Consider the following 22,068-nt stretch of genomic DNA (forward strand, 5'->3'; position numbering starts at 1 on the left):
GTAAAATCTTACAAGAAATGGAGCTTAAGAGACAAGAAGATAGAGAACAACAAGAAAGAACCCTTCAAGTTTACATGCAACAAATGCAACAACAAATTCAACAAATTCAACAACAATTGCAACCATTTCAAAGAGAGGCTAGGAAAAGGGAGCATTATAGGCACCAACCATAAAAACAGAATGAAACTCCAAAGATTCGTAAGTTCTATGGTGGATGTGATCCCAAAATCTACCTTGATTGGGAATCTTAAGTGGAACACATTTTTAATGAAAATCATGTAAAGGATCAAGCACAAGTTGATCTAGTAGTGTTAGGATTTTTAGAGTATGCCAAAATTTGGTGGCATAAAGTTTGTAAAAATTATGACCAAGGGCCACCCGCAGCTTCTTGGGTGGACATTAAAACTCTTATGCACGTTAGATTTGGTCCTCACTCCAAAGGCTTCACCAAGGTCCTATGTGTGTGAGTGAGTACTTTAAAGAATTAGAGTCTCAAATATTTAGGGTTGGAATAAAAGAAACTAACAAAGAAAAAATGAAAAGGTTTGTGAATGATCTTAGGAGAGACGTACAAGAGCAAGTAGAGTTGATGGACGTCTTTGGTGTAGGAGAGGAAGAAGATCCATGGAAGACACCAAGAAGTAGATGAAATGCAGCGGAAATGAAGATAAGAGTAAGAAGAGCTCTCGCCAATGGAGGTTTTGGGTGAAGATGAAGAGTAGAGGTGGAGCTATGGTATGGAAGGTGGCTGGAGGAGATGAAGGAGAAGGTTACCCATGTATGCTCTCAAAATAATAGAAGAGTGGAGTGATCTCAACACAAACATTCTATTAGAAATTTCAAGAGTGATTATAATAGCCTAAAATTTAGGATTTTATATGAAAGCAAATACACATAAGCACTCTTAGCCCTTGGATGAGAAAGGCATTCAATCTTGGCCATGGAAGATGGCTTGAAGAAGGAGCAAGGCTCATGGCCATTGGATGATGCCTTGGAAAAGGAGGAAGCATTCCTAGCCCTTGGATGCATTGGATCCATAAGGTGTAGGAAGGAATGTTTACTTCCACTTAGTTCACCTTGGACCTTTGGTAGCTCATGGCCAAATCTTCTATTGGGCTTAGTCAATCCCAATTTTATCAATTCAACTAACATTGTTTGACTTTTATTCTAGAAAACAAGGCCTAAACAATGGCCTAATTTAAATCTAGACTACACCCTTCATGCATAATCTCATATTTTAGAGATTTATTTAGCCCATGTGAATAATGTAAAAAGCCCATGATTGACTTGATCATTTTGTGAGAGACCCATGTGAATCTTTCTCATCATGCTTCTAGTGATTGGGCCTTGATGTGGGCTTGGGCTTGTTGATGCACTTGCGCTTGGGCTTGTTGGGGTCACATCAAGAGTTGTATGAGTAGTCCACTCTTCAAAATGTTTTCACACTTGCCCTTAGGATTGAAACTCATTCTAAAAGAAAAAATAGGGCAAGAAAGAGTTACTCACCTAACCACTACTATAGTCTCTCATGGAAGGGAAAAGCTAAAGAGAAACATGATAAATCTCCTTCTAAGTCTCACCAAACACCATCAAGAAAAAATAAGTCACCAAGTGGTCACACTCACCATTCCACTTCTCAAAGATCAAGTTCCATTAAATGTTTTAAATGTTTGGGGTATAAGCACATTGCTTTGAATTGCCCAATCAAGAAGACAATAATCTTAAAGAAGAGTAATGATGAGAGTGAACGTTTTTCTTCCCCTTCCCCCCAAAGTACTTCTTCCCACACTTCTTTATCTTCAATTGAAAGGACTAAACCTCTTAAAAGTGGATTTTTAATGGTAAGGCGCCAACTAGGGCAAGTTCCCAAAGAACTATATCCTTTTCAAAGACAAAACCTTTTTCATGGTGGGTGCCTTATCAATGACAAGATATGTCCCTTCATCATGGATAGTGGAAGTTGTGTAAATATGACTAGCCCAATGGTGGTGGACAAGTTTGGCTTGAAAACCATTCCTCATGCCAAACCCTACAAGCTATCATGGCTTAAGGAAGAAGAAATAAAAGTAACTAAACAAGTCCTCATTAACTTTTCAATTGGCAATTTTAAGGATGAGGTATTATGTGACATTGTACCTATGGAAGCTAACCATATTTTGCTAGGTAGACCATGGCAATTTAATAGAAAAGTTTTTTATGATGGTCATGCAAACACCTATGTTTTCTCCTCCCTAGGGTGGAAGTTCACAATCCTACCTTTTCCACCTCTACAAGAAAATGAGGACAAAAATAAAATAAAAGATGAAAAAGAAAAAGAAAAGGCGCAAGCTTTCACCAAGGAGTTACTTGCCTACAAAAAGAGTTTTTCAAAGCAAGAGGTGCAACACCACTCTTCATTCTCTTCCTAAACAAAGAGAGATGAACAAAAGCACAAGGAAGAAAGGGAGAGTGGCATTAAAAAGAAAGAGGGCATCTCCAAGACTAGGGATGGAATCATTAAAGATGAAGAAACTTCTCATCAACTCAAGTCAAGCTCCATCAACAAAGACTTCAAGAATTTCAGGTCAAATTCTATCAAACAAGGGGAGAATGATAAAGGATTGAACCCTACGAAGGATGATGGCCCATGGCACATGCTTAGAGAAAGGGAGTTCCTTGATCCCTTCCTTTGCTTTTATTTTCTTTAGTTTAAAATTCCATTAAGTTGGCTTGGTTGACTATTTTTAAGTTTAATTGTTGACCTTGACTTTGGGTTGACTTGTTGACTCAAAGAATTAGCTTAACCTAAAGCCAACATGCTAATTCAAAATCAACTTGTTTTGTAGGTTCATTAAGAGGTGGGACAAGGAAGGACAAGTGGCACATTTAGATGACTTTTGGAGAACACACGTGGAGGAAAGAGAAAAAGCAAAGCTTTCTAGAAACATCTACAAAGGATGACCACATGCCTTTGCCACCAAGAAGTCTAGAAACATCTAAAAGGAGCATCCACCTGGCCTTGGCCAAGAAGGTTTCTAGAATGTGTCCATGTGCTCCTTTGTTGACCTACTTTCTAGACTCTAGGTTTTGTTATTTGCATCGTAATCCTTTTTAGCTTATTTGTTTTTGCTAAGAGGCCCCTAGACACTTCTATTTAAGAGGACCTCTAACACTTGTACGAGGGTTGAATATTTTGAAAAAATTAAACACCTTTGTGTACCAACCATTGTGAGAGTCTTCCTCCTTACGGAGTGGAGTTCTTTTAAGCCTTATCTTGAATCTTAATTCAAGTGGCGACACACATCCACTCATCTTCAAGGTTTCCATGGCTTTTTCTAGCCTAGCCTTATAGTGGCGTGCTTCTCACATTTTTATCATTCCTTTCCTTTCCATTTTATGCTTTCTTCTTCCTTTGTGTGTGTGACTTGGGTTTTACTCTTTTTATGTGTTGTCCACTCTTATTTGTTTTTAATCAATCCATTCTTCACTTCTATAGAACCTTGGAAAGGAACCTTCACATCTAGATAACTTGCTATCTTAATGTCCAGTGGGGATTTCCTTGGTTTTCTTAATCAATCATCACCATATTCATTAATCTTCTAAAAAGAACAAGGTAATCCTACATCAAATTCCAAAGAGCATTTTTATCAACCTTGACATCTTGACTAATGATGAGCTTTTTTCTATATGTTGTAGACTCGATCACTTTTTGACTGTGTGTTATATCCCAAGAATATTCCTTGTATAGTCTTATCTTCAAGCTTGTACCTCCTTTGATCATGAACATGTATGTAGCAGATACATCCAAATACTCGTAGGTTTTTAGCTAATGGTTTTCTTTCACTCCAAGCTTCAATAGGAGTCTTATCTTGAACTACCTTAGTTGGACATTTTTGTTTAGAATGTACGTTGTAGTGTAAATTGCTTCAGCCCAAAAAAGTGTTAGGCATACTTTTCTCTTTTACCATTGATCTTGCGATCACCCTGACTGTTTGATTTTTTGTCTTAGACACATCATTTTTTTGTGATACAACTGTAAGTTGTCACTATATGCCTTCATCTTTGCAAATTTTTCAAACTCACGAGATGTGTACTTCTTTCCATGATCACTTCTAAATACTTTTATTTGTTTTCCACTTTGCTTGTTGAAAAGGGCCTTGGTTTTCTTGAATATTCCAAATATTTTTGACTTTGCCTATAAGAAATTCATCATGGTCATTCTTGAGAAGTCATCAATGAAAAGGATGAAATACCTCTTCTTGTGATATGAAAACGTCCTCATTGGTCCACAAACATCAGTATGGATAAACTCTAGTATGTCTTTTGCTCTCTATGCTTTTCTCGTTGCGAATGGTAATCAGTGTTGTTTGTTGAGGAGACATCCTTCACATGATTCATTATTCTCCTTCAAGCATGGAAGATATCTCATCATGTTTTTTTGATATAGAAACTTTAAGGCATGTGTTGAAATTGCCAAATCTCGTATGCCAAAGCCATGAGTCATCAACTTCTGCCTTCATGCCAATATTAGTTCCAGGTTTGAAGCTTATAGGAAAGCTTTTATTTCTCTTCTCCATCTTTAGTTGGCAAATTTATACTTTTTTTATGTCATAAACTTTGCATGTATCTTTCTCAAAGTGAAAAGAGTATCCATTCTCCATCATATTGCCAATACTTAAAAGATTCTCTTTAAGATTGAGAACTAGGAAAACGTCCTTGATGAATTTCGTACCTTTCTTTGACTCCACCATGATAATTCTTTTGCCTTGAGACTTCAGTATGGTGCTCTTTCCCAACCAAACTTTGACATTGACAAATTTATATGTGTTTATGAAAATGCTTTGATCTTTGGCCCATGTGATTGCGACATCCACTCTCTAAGTATCAACTTCTTTCTTCACTAGAAGATTCTTGATTAGCATAGAATAAATGTTGCTCCTGTTTATGTTCTTCAGCAAAGTTTGCTTGATGCATTTTGTTAAGACAAAATTTCTCCATGTGTCCAAATTTCTTGCAATACTGATATTGAGGTTTTCCATGATGACAAGAATGTTTTTCCAAGTGACTTGTCTTTTTACAGGTGCCACATCGAGGATATGTTCCTTGACGGGTCATAGAGAAGCTTCTAGAATTTTATTTATTTCTAGAAATTTCTCTTATACTTTTATTTCTTTCATATTCTTTATTCTAAGACTGTAATTTTAGATTTGATTTTTTATGCCTTTTAAACCTTGGTTCATAAGCTTCAAGATTTCCCATTAATTGTGTTATTGACAATGTAGTGAAATCTTTCGTTTGTTCAATTGTGGTTGCAATTGCATCATATTTTTAGGGAATACAAATTGAAATTTTCACAACAATTTTTTTCTCAATAATTTTTTGCCCATAAACTCTCATCTGACTAATTATTTCTTTTATTCTAGAATAGTAGTCTTTATTTTCTTAGATTCTTTCATTCTTATTAATTCAAACTTTCGTCTTAGAAGATGAATTTTAACATTGCGTACCTTATCACTTCATTTAAACTCCTCTTGTATTGTGTGCCAAGTTTCTTGTGCACTTGTGGCATCTATTATCCCTGGAAAGATTGTGTCATTAATTGCTTGTTGAAGAGCAAAGCAATCCCTTGAATCCTTCTCCTTGTTTTCCTTTATCTTCATCTTTTGAGCTACAATAAGAGTGGAATTGTCTTCTGGAATATTGAATCCCTCTTTTATAATGTCCCATAAATCTTGAGAGCGAAAGAATGTCTTCAGTTTGACACTCAAAAAATCATAATTTTCTCCTATGAAAATAGGTACTAGAATTGATTATGTTTGATTAGTAGCGGCCATGAGTTTAGAAAATATTTTTACAGTTGTACATAATGAGTTATTGTTTTTTTTTCTTTAGAAGTAGTTGAAAATTTTATCTACAACCAATATATGATCGAATGTAGTTATGGTACCACTGTTAGTACTTTCAGGTTATGAAAGGAATACTTGATGGGATAGAGAGAATATGGAGATAGTAGAATGTGAAAGTACTAGTTGGAAGTAGTATGTTTTGTACTTGTGAATGGTTGTGTTAGATGTTTTCTTAGTTATTTTGCATAGATGAAATGTTAGTGTACATGGGTATTTATGGACCCCATCTCACTTACATTATTCTAGAACATTCTAGTTAGAACTTATATAGAATGTTCTTGATTTTTACCTATGTAGAATGTTCTTGATTTTGCATTTCACTTCAATAATTCTATCTTTGACTTTTCTATATTGTTTTAGAATTTGCGTTGACTTTAATAATCTAGCTAGAAGTGCTGGAACGAAGACGCATGAACTTGTGTGGTGTGGTTAGCTTATGATCGTGCTTGTAGTAATCGCTCTGGTCGATTATGTTTCATTGATATTGTGATTGTGCTTGTCTTTGTTTGCTTTTACGGATGACTGGTGTGTGATTAGGTATTTGCTTTGTTCTTTTTTATTTGGGACATTGTGGAGCAATGGTTTATTGGTTTCACACTGCAATTTATCTCTTGTTTGGTATAACTAAATTAATTTTTGCTGACACTCAAAATGTTTTAATGAAAAATATCAGTTGGAACCATAACTATAAGCTAATTGTCATGTTCCATACTTATAATTTTTTTTTACCATAAAAAATGGGAGAGATTGTTAGAACCAAATGCTACGAACCTCATTAGTTGCTAATATTGATTAAGTCGGTTTTTGATGTTAACAAAATCTATAATGAAATGAAGAACATAAGTCATAATGATTCAAGTATGTAAGTCCCAATATAACCAAATAAAAAAATAAAATACACTCATACGAAGATCGACTTATTAGACTAGACTAAGCCATCACTAGACCCTACACTAGTTATATGTTATCTAGTACATATTAATAAAAAATTGTGATTCAACGTTGTAAGTTTATCTTATCACAGCATCCAACAAAGGAATGTTTATCTCCACTTTCTTGAAAGTATTCAGGATTTCTTTGTCTAACTCCTCCATCTTTTTAGTTTTTGGTTTCAAACGGTTTGGATAGGGAGGAGGAGGAGAATAAGGAGAAGGATTTTCAGAGGAAGTATTAGGGGATACCAACCTGGAGTTATCACTGGGTGCAGGCATCTCAGATGTTGCTTGTGTTGCTTCATCTGATCTTCCTCTTTCATCATTAGGTACAACTTCATTGTCCTTATCTTCATCTTCTTGGGCATCCCCAAGACCTTGTATTTGCTTACCCGATCTTAAAGTAATAGCACTTACATTTCGCGGGTTGATTACAGTTTGTGCAGGCAAATTGCTTGAGCCTTGTTGAGACTTCATCTGATTTAACTCATTTGCCATTTGTCCAATCTGATTTTGCAAATTCTGATTGGTTGCTTCCATTGTCTGTTTCAACTCATTGATTTGTCCCTTCATCATGTCAGCCATCATTTTCATCATTGCTTCCATGTTTGAATCACCAGAGGTTGCAGCTGGTTGTGGTTGTTGCCTCTGTTGAGGTGGAACATAGACTTGTTGGTGTTGAGGTTGTTGATTTCCCCATTTCTGGTTGGGATATTCCTTCCAATCTGGGTTGTACTTGTTGGAGGACAAATCATGGTTGTATTGCTGCCGAGGTGGTCTATTATTGCCATAGATGTTTGCAGCATATGCCTGAGGTTGTTCATTATCTAACGTCCCTGTCTCTTTTAACATAGAACAAGCCTCTGTAGGATGATTAGTAGAAGCACAAATTCCACATAAAGTAGAAGGGATAGGCTTTTTCTGTAAGTCTGTCAAGGTCCTTACCATGGCTGCTAAGTCATCCAACTTCCCTTCTAATTTCTTGTGATCTGCAACATATGAAGCTTCTACTCCATGGGTTCCCTTCAATAGAGTTATAGAATTACTCATTGTGGAAAATTGTTGATGGTTTGACGCCATAGTTTCAATCAATTGTCTTGCATTTGTTGGCGTTTTGTCCACCAATGACCCTCCACTTGCAGCATCTATCATTTGTCTATCCATGATACTCAATCCCTCATAAAAGTATTGAATGAGGAGATGCTCATTTATTTGGTGATGAGGACAGGAAGCACATAACTTCTTGAATCTTTTCCAATACTCGTGAAGACTTTCTCTTTCTTGTTGCTTTATCCCATAAATATCTTTGCGAATAGCAGCAACTCTAGATGCTGGAAAAAACTTTTCCAGAAATAATCTTTTCAGAGTCTCCCAGGTATTGATGGATCCTGGCGGAAGGCAGTATAACCAATTCTTAGCGGCATCTTGCAATGAGAATGGAAAAGCCTTAAGCTTGATATGTTCCTCTGTCACTGTTGTAGGTCTCATGGATGAACAAACAACATGAAATTCCTTCAAATGATGGTACGGGTCTTCTCCTGCTAATCCATGGAATTTGGGTAAAAGATGGATTAACCCAGACTTAAGCTCACATTCTCCATCTGGATATTGGATGCACATGTTTTGTGTAATTGCTGCATCCGGTGAAGCCAACTCTCTTATTGTTCTTTCTTCCATTCTATCTTCTTGAATTTCTGGTTCAGGTGATGGATCAGAAGATATGTTAATCACCGGAGGTGATTCTAGCGGTACACTTTCAGTGGTAGGTTCAGATGATGATGGTGCTCCTTCAGTAGAACACCTGAGATCAAGTCTCCTACGTGATTTACGCAAGTTCCTTTCAAGTTCTGAATCAGGTTGATAAAATTGACCCGGATTGGCCCGAGTCATGCACTATGCAAGTCCACCTGAAAGTGTTTCCCTGTGTGTTGTTTTTTTTTTTCTTCCTATTCTTGTTTTGGAGAAAGATTTCAAGAAAGAAATGAGTTAAGATGTCGTTGGGTCTACTCCCAGGAAAGAGAGGTGCGTCACAGTGGACAACTTAAATACCAAGTCTTTCCTAGACAGAGTTTTCCAAACTAGTCTCAAAAAATTTCTTAAAAGAAATTCTTAATCAAAACAAAAATAGAAATTTGCTTGGAATATATTAACAGAAAACTAGATACTACAAAATAACAAACTATATCAAATGTATATGCGTAAAATAAAAATAAAAAAATAAAATAAAATAAAATAAATAAATAAAAACAGAATCAAAATAAAAGAAATACTAACCGTATTCCCCGGCAACGGCGCCAAATTTGATATCGCTGTCGTTAGGCGATCAAATCACCACTACTTTAGCAACTTCAGTATTGCCAGTTTGTAGTGAAGAAAATAGTTAGGGTTAAGATAACCCTGAGTCGTCTCACAACGAATACGAAATTGATCTCAAATATTTGATTCTTAAAAATGCAATTAAAACTAGCAATTATAAAAATAGGGGGGTTTTGATATGCAAAGAAAATGACACGGAAGATTGTAAACACAGTAATAGTAAATAGGTCAATTCCACTGCTTTTTCTAAATAAGATTCTTCATTGGTTATCTAGAGATTATTGTTAAATTAATTATTGTTGTTGATTTACAAATGAATCAATGTAAAGACTCAATTCATTTGTTGGCATCCTCACTTTTAATCAAAGTACAGTCTCAATTAAAAGTGAGAATTATTAGATTGTCCATAGTAAATTCAATCAAAGTACAGTCTCAATTAATTTTACTATGCCTAATCATGTCTATTCCTTTGTTTCTTTACCAAATAGAAAACTTAATTAATCAAAGGAAAGTCTTGACTAATTTTAGTTAAAGTAATTACCTCTAATCAAATTAAAGTCTCAATTATTGGCAAAAACTTATTTAATCAAATGAAAGTTTCTAAACAAAATCAAAGTAAAGTCTCAATTTTATTTAAAAACCTTTTAACTCATATGATTAGCATGCATGTAGATTTAAAATCATTATTTTCTATTCGATTAAGAAGCAAAGGACATAGATAAACAAAAACCACAACAATAATCAAAATAACAAAACATATAAATTCATCTAACCTCAGAATCCATTTAAGAAATTACAATGGTAGGAAAGAAAATAAAAGAAAGAATGAGAGATGTGGTGGAGATGGTATCTGCCAAAACCAGAGAGTTCTAAGTGTCTAAGCTATCAGCTGTAAAATTGTCAGTCCCCCTCTTCTGCTCCCTTAAGTCTCTTTATATAGGCTTCCACTGGACTTTGGGCTTTATCTGTGAGTTGCTAAAATCTTTTATTTTTATTTAATTAATTAGCAACTTAATTCCTGCCCAATTTACAATTCTGCCCCTCTCATTTAGCCATATTCGCAGTTTTGACCAGAGTTGACTGCTGACTTTGACCAGTTGACCAGAGTTGACCAGTTGACCAGTTTGACTGTCCTATCAGATGCTGACACGTGGCGCAGAGTGCACTTTCTCTCTCCAGACTAGGGTTTGCTGCGTTTAGGGTTTCATGGAGGCTTGTGGATGACGGCGCGGCTGCTCCTCCTTCTCCGGCGACGTGGTGTTGCTTCTAGATGTGTTCGCTGTTGCGTCGCAATGGTTGTGGTTTCCGCTACTATTATGGTCGTTCTCGCTCATGGCTGCGCAGAGAAGATGGAGGCGGCGCTGCTCGCGGAATCTGCGATGGCGTTCTTGCAGGTGAAGGTGGCTGCGCGATTCGTGGTGAGCGCGAGGTTCTGTGACGGCCGCGAATGGAGGAAGATGGTGGTGGCGCGGCGAGGAGATGTGCAGGTCGCGCTGGCGGTGTGCTCGCGGGAAGAAGGAAATGGTGGTGTTGCGGAGAGGATGGAGAGGCATGGTGGTTGCGGCGGAGCTGCTGTTGCGGGAACTCGCGCAGGTCGCGCTAGCGGTGGTTGTAGATCTGGTGCGGAGGCCATGGTGGTGGAGCTTCTGCGCGAGAAGATGGTCGCGATGGCTGCTGTAATGGTGGCCGGCGAGGTGAGTTGCGGTTGTCGTGGCTGTGCGCGATTCGTGGTGGCGGCACTGCTGCAGTTCTTGTGTGGAGATGGTGGAGGCGCGCTGCAGATTGGTGGTGGTCGCGGACGAAGATGGTGGCTGCCGTGGTTTATGGTGCGTCGCCGGCGAGGTTGGCGGCGGCGGCTGTGGAGGGTGGAAGGAGAGGAGAAAATTAGGGTTAGGGTTTTGGGAGATGAAGATGATGACGTGGCAGAGTCTAAGTGGTTAATTTGGTGAGGTGGGGATTATGACACGTGGCGGCTTATGGTTGGCTAATTTTAAAAGGTGGGGATTGCCACATGGCATGATCTGGTTGAGTGGAGTTTAAGTGGTAGGAGGGGTGCAACTTAGTGAAAACTGGGGGTGCAGAACAGGTTTTTGTGGTCCACTTTAAAAGGGGTGTGCAAATAAAATCTGGGGGTGCATCTAGCTCCTGATTTATTCTTTTTCAGAATTTCTTGATTTTGGACTTATTTTGTAACTTTGAATATTTCAAAATCACATTATTAATTGACTAAAAATAAATTCCAGCTGCATTAACAAACGTTAGAATATCCAATAATATTTTATGCAACTAAAATCAATTTTTACGCCACTTTTACCAAACTTACTCAATAAATCCAATAATCACAAATCATAATTAAATCAATCTTTAAGCACAGAAAATTCAATTAAATCCCCAAATTTAAATATTAAATGAGGGCAAAAATTTGAACTCATCAGGAACCTCAGAGTTACTTCTCATTTACCTTTTTTAGAAGCTAGAGTGCTAGTGTTGTGGCTGCAAGAGAGTTCTCTGAGTGTTCTCAATGGAAGCTTTGAAAAACCTAGTGTGGGTAGAGCGATAACTTTTCCTGAGAGTCGTTCTAGGAGATTGAGTGTTGCTGCTGTTGCTAGGAAAGTTAAGGTCAAGGTTCTCTGTGTGATTCAGAGAAAGGTGTTCATCTCTTGTGTGATTCAAGAGAGGTGTTTTCTTTCCTTACACTCTTAATATCTGATTGTAAATTTTTTACTTGTTAGTGATTTAGTTAATCTCGTTTTTGAGAGATTAACAACTGGACGTAGGGTCTTTTGATCCGAACCAGTATAAATACTCTGTGCAATTATCTCTTCTATACTCTCTTTATTTTATTGTTTTTATTAAAATAAAGGAGATAATTTTAATTGATCTTTGATTTTAAAAGGGAAAATTTTAAAAGCACAATTTTTATTAAGAACCCAATTCACTCTCCTCTTTGTTTTTGTCCAAACGCATAAACATTCCGCTGTGCGATACCAACATAAGCAACGTATTGTGAGGCGATGCATAGGATTCTGGACACTACCCAAAATTTCCTACACCCGCGAGGTTCCAAATTTCCCAAGCTTCATTTCTTACCTGTTCTCTCAACCTTGTCACAAATCACCCTTATATTGGTACAAGTTCTCGACCTCGAGCATTTCAGTAACATTTCATTTCGATTAATCTAACTGTTAATCTCAAATCTTCAAAACCCCAAATTTCCCAACCCTAAATCATTTTTCCTCCAATCCCTTCCCATTACACTCACATCACCATATATTTCAACAATTAATGACACCTAATAGTCAACCACAATATAAGGTTCTTGTTTCCCCAATCAAAACCAGCCTAGAACATAACAAACCCAAAAATCGAGCCAAAAAGGCCCATGTCGCCTAGCGGTTGTTATCACCGCTAGACAGTTTATCCGAAAACCCAGAAATTTGGGTTGAACAGTATGTGTCACCTAGCGAGCCGTTCATGCCGCCAAGCGGTTTTTGGCAAAAACCCATAAATATGCAAAATTGTATGCGTCGCTTGGCGACTTTGAATGAGCCGCCAGGCGATTTCTGGAAATTTTCAAGAAATCCTAGAAATCAGGATTTTTGGCAAAGATATATAAAGCACATGCATTTCATAAAACATACAATTAAACTAAGCACAATAACATTACGAGTTCAACACCCTTAACCTGGGTTCCTTACTTAAAATTGAGTATGTGAGAGTTCTTTCTTGATCACCAATGGCTTCCCTTAGCTATCCCACAATTCAGCTCCTCAATTATACTACTAAACAATGTTTTTTTCTTTAAATTCTCACACCTTACAATGCTCTCCAATATCCAGACTCAAACACCCTTTTTCTCTCCCTTAATTTCCCTCTTTAATTGAATCTTAATTGTGGTTAATGGCCAAAACTGAAAATTGGTTTAATGGTGATGGTAATTGCCATTCAAGGATCATTATGAGTACTTTTTCAGCCCCTCTTGGCTGCTCCTTTGTCAGCTAGGGTTTCTCTGCCCTTTCACATTCATGCTAAAGAGAATTTTAACAAAAAGAAAGTTTAATTTGGTTCTATTGGCTGCTCCTTTGTCAGCTAGGGTTTCTCTGTATGCTAAAGAGAATTTTGACAAAAAGAAAGTTTAATTTGGTTCTACCAAAATTCAAACCCATAACCATGCTGATGTCAAATCATTGCACAACCATTCAACCAATTCATGTTTTGTGATAACTTTTACAAATCTAGGATTTTATTATCACTCAACACTATCAAATATATTATTAAAATAATGCACAACTAAAATAACACACAATTTGGCATACATAGGATTCAAACTCAAGTCCTCTTACATAATCAAATATTGTCAACCATTTGAGCTAGGACTATTCCATGTCACAACAATTAACATTTAATGCCATAAAGGCTCCCACTATCCGCATTTATTAATTAATTATTAATTTAATTAATTAAATTTCGTGGGTCTTTCAAAGAGAGAGAGAGAAAAAAAAAGAAAGAAAAGAAAAAAAGAGAAGAGAAAGAAAACAAAGAGACATAAGAGCAAGAAAAGAGAGAGTGAAGAGAAAGAAGAGAGAGCGAGAAGAGAAAGAAAAGAAAGAGAGAGAAGAGAAAGAAGAAGAAAAAAAGAGAAGAGAAAGAAAAAAGAGAAAAGAAATAGAAAGAAAAATGAGAAAATGAATTAAAAGAAATAGATGAGAACAAAAAGAAAGAAAAGAACATCCTGATTTGGCATTGAAAGGAAGTACTAACTCATATTATTTTGTTGTGTTGCCTAGGAAAGCATTGCTCATCAGGAAGCAATGACATCAGTAATGGGGAGAAGAAAGGACATTACTTAAGGAAAACTTATTCATCAATGAGCAATGACATCAACAATGGAAAGAAAAAAGTATTGCTGAGAAGAAGGACACAAGCTTAGAAATATTTGCACATGAGTTACCTTGTCTATTCATTTCCAATAAATTTATGGGCAAGGACGCAAGCTTGGAAATATATGCATATGGATTAGTTTTTTTATCCATCCCCTAACAAGCCTATGGATACTTAAAGTCATACTTATAGTTTGGTTGTTTGTTAGGACAATACTCTTTTACTTTTCTTTTAGCATAACATCCTTACTCTAAAACTATTTATGTTTGTTGTAGATGGGTATTTGATCTTGGAGGAAGGGCTCCAACCTTTTAATAATAAGAGATTTGTTTCTTTCTGGATCCCAAATCTCATTTTAGTAGAATTTTTTATTTTAGAGTATTTTATATTTGTGTCTTTAATTTATTTTTGTGTTTGTGTCTAGGATCTTATAGAATTCCTAGCCGAATTGTCTCCAAGAAGGGAAGGATGATGATTGATTGATCATGTCCAGAGGAAGAAAAAACTAAAGAGAGGGAACTCCTACAATAAATCATTTGTCTCATTGAAGGATAAAGGGAAATTTAAGAAGTAGGGAACTACTTCAACCATTACCAAATGTAAGGAGAAAAATCTCCAAGTGTTGTAAATTTGAGGACAAATTCTCTTCACGAAAAAGGGTATGATAGAGGACTATCCTTTGAATCTTCAAGTGGTATGAATTTCAAGATAAATTCTATTCAAGAAGGAAGATATGAGGAGGAGGAGCATTTGCAATTCAAAGGGCTTGAAGACATGAAGATCATGACTTGGAACATGATTATAGAATAATTTAGGCATTTAAAAGTATTTGTCATTTTCTTTTAAATCTTTAAACAATTTGTTTCTATTTTTTGAATTTTCAAGTTTCTTTTAGGGTTGATGTCTTTAGGCTTTCTTTTAGGGTTTATTACGTGGCTTAAACATTTGTGCCTATATATAGACACCTTGGTTTGTCATTATATGAAAATTGGTTTTTCATTGAGAGAAGATTCTTTTGGTTCTTGGATTATAACTAATTCTTATCAAAGATTGAATTCTTTGTGACGAATCTTCCTTGACTTATCAATATATTAGATTGTGGCATGTCCAACTATGGTTCATATCAAAGATGACAATCTTTATGGTGAATCTTCATTGACTTATCAATCAACAAAACAAAAAGGGTAAAGTAACCCAAAGTAGTCTCTCAACGAACACGGAATAGATTTTTAACAAATTAGTTTTTATAAAAACTATACAAAATGGTTAATCAAATAAAATAAGGAATAAAGAAATAAATTTTAAAAACATAAAAACATAAAAAACAATAATAAAGAAAATAGATTGATTTCACTGCTTTTTCAAAATAGATTCATCATCGGTTATCTAAAGATTATTGCTCAATTAATTATTGTTGTAAATTTGCAAATTAATCAATGTAAATTCCCAATTAATTTGTTGGCATTCTCACTATTAACCAAAGTAAATTCTCAATCAAAAGCAAGAACCTTGTAGATTAATATAGTAAATTGAACCAAAGTACATTCTCAATTAAATATTACTATCCTTAATCATGTCCATTCTTTTACCTCTAAAATCAAGCAAAAAGCTAATTAACATAAGTACATTCTTGATTAATTCTAGTTAAAGTTTTCAACTCTAATCAAAAACCCATTCAATCACATGAACGTTTCTAAATTTAATCAAAGTACATTCTCAATTAAAATTAAAAACCCTTAAGCTCATATGATTGATATGCATATAGATTAAAACATATCACTAATTAGCTATGATGTAAAATCCATTACTTTTTCACGTGATTCAAAGATAAAAGACATAGATGAATTAAAACCTCAATAATAATGAAAAGAACAAAGAAATTATTTCATTCTAACCTCGGAATCCAAATTGAAATTACAATGGAATCAACCCAAGAAGCTTAACACTCCATAATTAAAATAAAATAAAAATAAAAGAAAAATAGAGAGAGAGAACGAAAACGAAATTAGCCCCCCCCTTAAGGGTTCCTAAATTCTGAAGTGCCAAACTTATCTTTTCTACTTTCCCTTGGTCTCTTTATATAGGACTTGGACTAGGATTTTCTATTGCTAACATCTCTCAAATATCTTTTAAAATAAAGATAAAGATAAATAGTTAAAAATATTTGGAGAGATATAGACTATTTGATAAATATAGTTGGTTAATAATATCAATATCTAATATAATTAAATAAATAAATTACTTAAAGATATATGATAAATTATCACCAACTAATGTTTGTATTAATTTTCCAAATCAACCCTTTTCAATTTCCTCAAATTATCTTCTAAATAATCCAATATCTTGAAGATATATTTGTTTGTTGTGGATCTAAAAAGATTTAAGAAGATCTTGTCATATTTAAAAAAGATTTGGTAGTTATTATAAGATAATTATTTAAAAATATCAAATAAAATATCTAAAGATATATTTTTTCCAAATTATCTACTATCATAAAGATAAAGAAAACCGCAAAGTCCAATTTTTTGTTGCCCGTTCTCTTTTCTTGGCTTAGCCAAACTTCTTCACTTTTTGAAACTTTTCAGGCCTTCTTCATGCAATGTTTGGCTTGGATTTTTTTGATGTTGATAATTTCTATTCTTGGATTTATCTCTAAGGTGTCATGAAGCTTTGATCAAATTATTTTCACACCTCCATGAGCTCAACTTAGCTGCAACTGCCCTAACACGCCTCAAAATATCCAAAAAAAACATTTATGCAACTAGAAAGCTATTTTTTAACATGTTTTTGTTTCTCATGCTCAATAAATCCAATTATAAGAAATCTCAATTTAATTAATCTTTTAAGCACAAAAATCGATTAAAATTCCACTATTAAATACCAAATGAGGGCATAAATATGAACTCCTCACTCCACCATTGTATTATTTCGTGTTCTTCTTTGCTTTATTTTTTTGTTTGTGCCTTTTAAGAATTCAAATTTCGAAGCGATCGTTTCAAATTCCTTCAGTTCGATCAAGAATGTGGAAATCTTTAGCTTGGTTTAGCTACGAATGGAATGATTCCATTTGGTAATTTAAGTACCAACTATAGTTAATGGTCTATTATATTATTTACTTACAACTTATCTCCTAGATTGTGCATGAAGAGCAAATACATGAAGTTATTTATGATGATATTTGGTCCAAGACAATTGCCTGAAAATGAAATAGATGTTTATTTATGTCTATTAGTTAAAGATTTGACGTTGTTGTGGGTTTATGAGGTTGAAATATTTTATGTTTTTTTCTTCTAAACCTTTCATGATGGATGTGATGATATTTTGTACCATTAATAGCTTCCCAATTTACGACAATTTGTCAGCATACAGTGTCAAATGTCATAAAGCATGTCCTATATGTGAAGAAAACACTACAACTTATCAATTGAAACATAGAAAGAAGACAATATATATTTGCCACTAGAGATTTTTACAATCTAATCATCCTTACCAGATGTTGGAAAACACATTTAATGGACATCGAGAGAATGACAATGCACCAATTCCATTGATAGACCTTTAAATTTATTAAAAAAGTTAATAAAGTACATAATATCTTTGAGAACAGATCAAAGAATTCATCTTTGACAAGCCTTTGGAAGAAAAAAATCGATTTTTTTATCTTCCATATTAGTTCAAATTAGAGGTTAGACACTACATAAATGTAATGCATATGTAGAGAAAAATGTGTATACTTCTTAACATTAAGAGAAAGACAAAAGATGGGATAAATGCCTGTTGGGATTTTCTTGAAATAAAGATTCTAAAGATTCAAAAAGACTTGGCACCAATGGAGGTTGGTAAGTGTACTTTGTTGTAGGTGCGCCTGAGGTGTACATGTGGTAATCAAATCTCGCGAAGAAATATTGTAAGCACATCTATACTATTTGAACAACATCAACAATAACTATAACCATTAACCTTCGCTACACTAGCTACTGAATGTATAATCAAATATAATAAAACTTTTAAAATTCTCAAAGTGATAAATAAAAAAATTATAAAAATTATTCATCTTCAAAACTAGGATATTTTTGACATAAATTTCTTCTTCAATAAAATCATTTATTAAAAAAATATATTTTTTAAAATATCAAAATTAATATAAAGGACATTTAGCGCATATGCGCTTACATTAAAAGAAAGAAAGCCAAAGTAAGGTTTGATACATGTAGTGGCGGATCTTCGTCCAATATTTTAGGAGTGCCAAAATTCTGGTTGAATTACTCTTTTGGTCTAATTTTTTATACAAAAATGTTAGGTTGGTCCTCTAGTTTTTTTTTTTAGTTTCAATTATGTCTCAATTTTTAAAAATTGATGGAATTTTATCCTTTTCGTTAAATTTCTTGAAGCGGAGCAAAAAATTTTCATCAAAATTGACACTAGAATTATGTCAATGATACCAACAAAGAAAACCATACTTATTCACGACTTCGATTTTGATGAAAAAATCTTGATCCGATTTAAAAAATTTAACAAAAAATGATCAAATTGCATCATTTTTTTCAAAAATCGGAACCAAATTGAAACTAAAACAAAAATTGGAGGACCAACTTAATATTTTTGAAAAAAATAAAAACCAAAAACATAATCCCAAAATTTGTTTATAAACTACTTTTTTAATGATAATAAAAATAATAATTATAATTATTGTTATTATTATAATTATAAAATTAAATATAAATATTTTTTGTAATTTTATTGTAATCAATTTTTATTTGTAATGATTAAGTTTAAAAAAATAATCAAATAAAAAAAATGAAATTAAACGAATGATCACTTAAAATATAATATAAATAAAATAATTAGTTTTATTTAAAAAAATATTTAAAATGTAAAATTAAAAAGTAGGTGTGAAAGAATTTTTTTTTCTTATATATAAATATAGATATATAAAAAAAATTAAAATGTTAAATACATAAAATATATTAAAAATATTAAATTTTAAAAAATGTATTTAAAATTATATAAATATAAAAAAATTTGGGACTTAGTCGGACAAAGGACCGCCACTCCATACATGAATAAGACAAAGCCAATGATTTGGTATATCTATCTATATGAGAACTTCTACGGTCATAAACCCAGTATCACTTTTAGTTTTTTTTCCACATTTTAAGAGAAACAAAACGTTAGTCTTTGGTCTGTTTTCATGGCAAAAACAGTTCATATAGCTGTTGTTTCTAGTCCTGGTTTCAGCCACCTCGCCCCTATAATTGAGTTCACTAAGCGACTTGTCAAACTTCACCCAAATTTTCATGTCACCTGCATCGTTCCCTCACTTGGGTCACCCCCACAATCCTCCATAGCATACCTTAAGACTCTTCCTTCAACCATTGACTCCGTCTTTCTTCCTCCAATCAGCAAAGAACAATTTCCCCAAGGACTATACATGGGACTACAAATTCAACTTACCGTTACTCTTTCTCTCCCATCAATACACGAGGCTCTCAGATCCTTGTCATCTAAAGTCCGTTTAACTGCATTGGTGGCTGATGTTTTTGCATTCCAATCCTTGGAAATTGCAAAGGAGCTCCACGCCTTGTCCTATTTTTACTGTCCTGGTTCAGCTATGGCATTGTCACTGGTTTTACAACTACCAAAACTAGATGAGGAGGTTTCAGGTGAGTTTAAGGACCTGGTGGAACCTATAAAGTTACCAGGTTGTGTACCACTCTGGGGGGTTGATCTTCCTGCCCCAACCCAAAATCGATCAAGTGAAGCTTACAAGAGTTTTCTTGAACGTGCCAAAGCGATGATTATAGCTGATGGGATGATCATGAACACCTTCTTAGATTTGGAATCAGGTACTATAAGAGCATTGGAAGAATCGGTAAATGGGAAGATCAAACTGTACCCTGTGGGACCCATTACACAGAAAGGGTCAAGCAACGAGGATGATGAGTGTTTAAGTTTAAGATGGTTGGACAAGCAGCCACCTTGTTCAGTGTTGTATGTTTCTTTTGGAAGTGGAGGAACACTGTCTCAACACCAGATCGATGAGCTAGCTTTGGGTTTGGAATTGAGTGGTCAAAGGTTCTTATGGGTTTTGAGAGCACCAAGTAATTTACCTAGTGCTGCTTACCTTGAGACTGCAGAGGAGGACCCTTTGCAATTCTTACCAAAAGGGTTTTTGGAAAGAACAAAGGAGAAAGGTTTGGTTGTGGCTTCATGGGCACCTCAGGTTCAGATCCTTGGTCACAGTTCAGTTGGTGGGTTCCTGAGCCATTGTGGTTGGAACTCGACTTTGGAGAGTGTGCAAGAGGGAGTGCCTCTGATAACATGGCCACTCTTTGCAGAGCAGAGGATGAATGCAGTGATGTTAGCTGAAGGACTGAAAGTTGCATTGAGGCCAAGATTTAACGAGGATGGCATAGTGGAAAAGGAGGAAATTGCAAAGGTGATAAAGTGTTTGATGGAAGAAGAAATAGGTAAAGGAATGCGTGAAAGAATGAGGACTTTGAAAGATGTTGCTGCTCATGCACTCCAAGATGGTTCTTCAAAACAAACCTTGTCAAGGTTGACTAGTGAATGGGAAAATTTGAGTGGTAATTAGGAAACTAGTATTTTTTTTCTTTCTGAAATTGTTCTCTGAATGTATGCTTTTCCTAATTTGTTTTCTTCATGCATTATGTGGTTAATGGTGATTGAGTTGTTTGGAAGATGTATCTTTGACACGTAACAGAGACAGTAATTTTATTTTAAGTTGAACTTTGAGTTTGATTATAGAAAAAGTAGATGTTATTTTTAAATAATTTTTTGCTAGCAAAAGTCACTTAATGCCAAAAGTTGTGTACACTCTCAGATCAGGACACATAATCAAGAAACGCGAGCCACTTAAGGCACAAGAAAGATGTACATCCTTTCGATAGAGCAATGAGATAGAGAAATACTATTCCATATCATAGAAATATTCTCACTAGCTTCAATATTCTGAAAAGGCACTACTATAGCAGGGCGTACCTTGACTTGGCTTTTAGTTTTGTTTTATATCTTTGGCTTTTGTCCCAAGCATCTCGAGAAAGTAATTTTCTCTTATCATCAAGCAATGTGATTGTGTCACATTCAATGATGTTTCCCACATCCAAATTGATTTTTGAAGAATGACATCGTCTTCTTCTTTCATATATCTTTTCTTCTATGAGAGTAGGTGGACAAACTTCAATTTGTTTAATTTTCATGTCCACCAAGACCTATCTTACAGTTTTTTCAATAACTCCACCGAAAAAGCAGGCTTTAATCGCACTTATTGGTACAACGTGGCTTTAGAAAGTGGGGGAAGAGGGGAGTTGAATAGTCGGTCGACATTGTCAAATCATTTTGTGCAGACATACTATTGTAAGTAAATTAATGTAAGGAGTAAAGTAGAGAAGAAAACACAGAAAGATTTGTAAGCGTTCACCTCCACCTAGGAAATTTAATACCAACCTCTATGTATCACGATCAGGGTTGGCAACGGAGCTGTTTGCAAGATGAAGGAAACTTAGTTGATTACATTTAAAAATATTTTTAAAAAAATATAAAAGAAAAATAAATATTCAAATTAAAATATATTTTAAATGTTTATTTGCTTTAATTTTTTTAAATTCTAATAATTTTTTTTATACAAAAAGTTATAATAATAATAAAATTGTATTTTTTGAATTTCAATATATCACTAGAATAAATATATATTTTTTTTGTTGACAAAAGTTTTGTAACGGTTAAAAAAACCGGTACAAATATTTTAATTTCTATTAATTTTCCTCACTGCCACAAATCTTTCTATACTATTTTGTTTGCAATTATCTAATTATAACTTATATTAAATATTTCTCCTTCTCTTTCTTCGTATCTTTTTGCTCTTCGTTAATCATTCATTCTACTTCTTTTCGTCTTCTTCAATTGAGCATAGATATTTTTTCACCGAAAACATCATGGTTAGAGGTGAAGGTGATGCATCAAGGAACCCTAGATTTGAGCCCACTCCTCACAGAAATGTCGTCGAGCTTCTGCTGGGATGGAGGTGGATCAGC

General features: G+C 34.5%; 1 pseudogene; it reads left to right on the top strand.

Moving 5' to 3' along the window:
- The first annotated feature begins 19,133 nt into the window (after positions 1–19,133).
- On the top strand, positions 19,134–20,758 carry LOC114183974 (hydroquinone glucosyltransferase pseudogene; annotated as a pseudogene).
- The last annotated feature ends 1,310 nt before the right edge of the window (positions 20,759–22,068 follow it).

This window comes from Vigna unguiculata, chromosome 5, assembly GCF_037176805.1.
Source record: "Vigna unguiculata cultivar grain cowpea cultivar isolate G323 ecotype 2 chromosome 5, ASM3717680v1, whole genome shotgun sequence".
NCBI lineage: Eukaryota > Viridiplantae > Streptophyta > Magnoliopsida > Fabales > Fabaceae > Vigna > Vigna unguiculata.